The sequence below is a fragment of the Echinops telfairi genome, unplaced genomic scaffold, assembly GCF_000313985.2.
Source record: "Echinops telfairi isolate 266 unplaced genomic scaffold, ASM31398v2 ScPeMD7_5868;HRSCAF=6743_0, whole genome shotgun sequence".
Lineage (NCBI taxonomy): Eukaryota > Metazoa > Chordata > Mammalia > Afrosoricida > Tenrecidae > Echinops > Echinops telfairi.
The window spans coordinates 3106756-3110618 of record NW_022109767.1 but is presented as its reverse complement, the minus strand read 5'-3'; the positions used below and the strand labels follow the sequence as shown (position 1 = coordinate 3110618).

Sequence of the window (3863 nt, the reverse complement as noted above, 5' to 3'; positions counted from 1 at the left end):
TCGCCGGCGCCATGGCATCCAAGTTTCGGAACTCTGGCCAGGTGAGTCAGCGAGGGTTGTCGATGAGCTGGGTGTCTGTGCGCAGGTGTGTGTTTTCACAACAATCCTCCCACTTCCAATCCTTATCATCTTCTAGAGGGATACGGTAGGTCGGACTCATTTCGTCATGCATTCTTTTTTTTAATTTGTTGTTTTTTAAACTTTGGTTGTGCGTTAAAAAAGAAAAACAAACTCACTGCCATCACACTAATTCTGACACAAAGAGATGCTAAGACAGTGGTTCTCAACCTCCCTAATGCCGTGACCCTTTCCTACAGTTCCTCATGTTGTGGTGACCCCCCAAACATCACGTTACTTGCATTGCTACTTCATAGCTGTGATTTTGCTGCTGTTATGAACCAGGCGACCCCTGTGAAAGGGTCATTTGACCCCCAAAGAGGTTGTGACCCACAGGTTGAGAACCGCTGCCCTAATAGGATAGGGTACTGCCCCTTTAGGTTTCGAAGACCTTAAATCATTTACAGGACTAGACAGCCTCAGTTTTTCAATTTAGAGTGCCTAGTAGATTCGAACTGCTGGCCTTGGGATTAGCAGCTTCACCCACCAGAGCTCCTTTTCCTTGTACATTAGTTGAAGGTTTACAGAGCAGATCAATTGCACGTTCACTTCATGCACATCGTGTTTCATCTCATTGATGGCCATCCCACAATGTCACCTCACTTATCATGTATCCCACTTCCTCCATGTGGTTCTTGTTTCCATTCCCCATTCCTTCACTCTTTCAGGGAATATTTAGCAAGGGTTTCTTGGGAGACTATGCTGGACTCTAAGGATCTAAAGAAAAGTAAGGTGTACTTCTCGGCTGTGAGGAGGTTTCTAAATAGCCAATACCTTTTAGTCTATTGTTGACTTTTCTTTCTCCTGCCCTTTGAACCTGGTTATTTTCAGTTTTTCTTCCTTGAACAAGTCTAACCATCTTCTTGACACAGTATGCCCCTGGCCAGGTAGAGTTTAAGACCCACAGTCTTAAAGGAAGGAAGGTAGAGAAACCTTGAGGTTAGTACTTTGGAAAACTGAAAATCCTATTCCCTCCCCAGACCTACCTGGGTCTCGTCCTCCTGAGATTGGAGATGCACTGAAGGTGCACACCCAAGTGTGTGAAGTATTCCAGGTTGTCCTCACGGAAAAGCTGGCCTAAGCTGAGATCTTCTTAGAAAATCTTGGAGTATTCTATATGGCAGGGAGGCTTAGGGTTATTCAATGCAACCCTCAAACATTTTACAAATGATGAAAAGACACTTGGAACTGGGTAATTGGTTTACTTAAAGTTATACCTATCTGGGTCACAGTCTTCTCTCTGCTTGAGTACCTCAGCCTGCGAGCCAAGGTCCCTGCTTCCTGGTTTCTATCCAAGCTGCTGCTGGCACCCTGGCTTATTCATAGGCACGTCATCCTACCGTATCATCAATAAGCCAAAAGGAAACCCATTGCCATCCAGTGGATCCAACCCACGACAGCCTCCCGTTTGTTCAGAGTAGCACTGTGCTCTACGGAGTTGTCAATGGCTCTGCTTTTGTGGAGAAGCGCCCTGGTGGTGAAGTGGGTAAAGGGGTTAGTTGCGAACCAGAACAGGTCAGCAGTTCAAACATCGGCGCTCTTCCACAGGAAGAGATGTGGCAGCCTTGCTCTGTTAAGATGTAGAGCCTTGGAAACCCCGTGGGCATCACTACTCTGTCCTACAGGGTTGGTTAAGAGTTCTGATCAGCTCAACTGAAGAGGGGTTTTTGTGTGGGCAGGGGGTGATCTTGTGGAAGTAGATTGCTAGGCCTTTCTTCTGAACTGCTAACCTTTTGTTTAACAAACAAGAAACAAACCCACTACTGTTGAGTCCATTCCAACGCGTAGCAACCTTGCATAGGACAGAGTGGCACTGCCCTTTATGGTTTCCAAGATGGTAAACCTTTCTGAGAGCAGACAGTCTCAGAGCAGCAAATGGGTGTGAACCACCAACCTTGAACTTCGTAGCCCAAACAACCCACAGTACTACCAGGGTTCTTTGTGGTTAGAACCAGAGTGCAAATTATTTGTGCCACCCCCAAACACCAAATTCTCCGCCATCAAGGCAATTTTGACTCAGGGTGACCCTGTGTTTCTGAATCTCTAATTCTAAACAATAGTCGAAAGCCTCATGTTTCTCCCATAGGGTGTCAACATGCTGACCTTGTAATTAGTAGCTCCACAGGGGACCCATTCTGCTACTCGGGCTCCTCTTGTGCCACCCCAGGACCTCTAGATGCACTCCAGAGCAGATTAATACTATCAGTTATTTACCCCTTTTTGCCCTAAATAAGGCTGTTTTTTGCTTTTTTTTTTTTTTCCAGAAATAAATGTATTTCATTTTATGAGCACAAAACATTTCAGGGTCACACTATAAAATTCTGGCTTTGGTGCATATTTCTTTCAGGCAATAAAACCACTCATTGAAATGCATAGAGCACAAAATTGTATGTAGACTTGTTTTCAGCTAGGATAAGGTGACCGGACGTCCCACTTTTGGCGGGACAGTCCCAATTTCTGGCGTTTTAAAAAATTCCCTATTTTTGTAAAGAATGCACGACAAGCTAAGGAACGGTCTATTTGGTCCATATGAACCACATTTTTAATCAAGAACACTCCAAACCCCCCCACACCCCCATCAATTGTGTCCTGCTTTAAATCTGGTCACCTTAACTAGGAAGATATGTAATTAAGAAAGAAGAAGAAAATTTATCAGCAATAACCACACTTCCTGTGATGTGGTTTTCTTTTATAATTTAAAATAGGTCTAATTTTTAAAATACAAGCAAAGATATTGTGAATCATGGTGGTTCACATGGAACAACCATCTTGTGCCCATTTTCAAAATGTCAGCAGCAGCTTAGAAGGCTTAAGCCGAGGACATACATTAGCATGGACCTCATTCCCTGTAACCTCCTTCCCTGATGTCACAGCATTGCTGACTCGGGGTTTACAGTTTTGGTCTGTTTTGTCTCACAATGGTTTGTCCAAAGACTGAAGGAAAACAATACCAAGAAATCTGCTTCCGTGGCCCTTTGTTCTTCATTCACAGATATTCATAGTTGCCTATTTGTTTAACCACTGAGGTTTAAGAGCTGCCACAGAGGGGCTTGGAGGGGAATGGGCTCTCTTTCGGTGCAGATTATCTTTCAGATTAAGCCCACCTGGGGGAAAAAGAGATAGCATTTCAGAAGCATGATGAGAACCCCCTGGGATAAGTCTTCATGCTGAGGCAGGGAATGGCAGTTGACTGATGCTCAGTAAATGGTGGCCCGGAACTACCAGATCCTTAATGTTTGAATGCCCTCCTCGCTTCATTATGACGTGTATTAATCTGCGAGGCATGGTTGTGACTTTTGTTTTGGTGGTGAGGTGTGTGTGTGACTTTGTGAATGAATGTTATTGAAAGTTTTGTCCTACCACCAACCCCCATTGTTTGTGTAAAACAGAGTCTAATCACTTAAGTGTTTAACTTGTACAAGTCAACAGTTCATGTATTGTGGTCCATAGCTGGCCTAGACTCATATAATTTCATTTTTAATCAGTGTTTTAAAATCTATGTCATTGGCTAAACTAACAACACTCTAAGTGCATCGTGTTTAAGCATGGGACTGCTAACCGAAAGGTGGTGGTTCAAAACCGCCAGCCAGCTCTGTGGGAGAAAGATGAGGCTTCTGCTGTCCTGTAAAGAGTCCAGTCTTGGAAACTCAAGGGCAGTTCTCGCTGCCCTATAGAGTAAGTGGCTCTGAGTCAGTACTGACTTGAAGCTCCAGGGGGGTGAATGACAGTGATCTCTAACATAAAAT

The 3863-nt window shown here is 44.2% G+C and overlaps 1 protein-coding gene across 1 annotated transcript in view; it reads left to right on the top strand.

The window, feature by feature from the left end:
• ALDH5A1 (aldehyde dehydrogenase 5 family member A1) overlaps positions 1–3863 on the top strand; it is a 41608-nt gene that overhangs the window by 19548 nt on the left and 18197 nt on the right. The gene's annotated exons all lie outside the window — the stretch shown is intronic.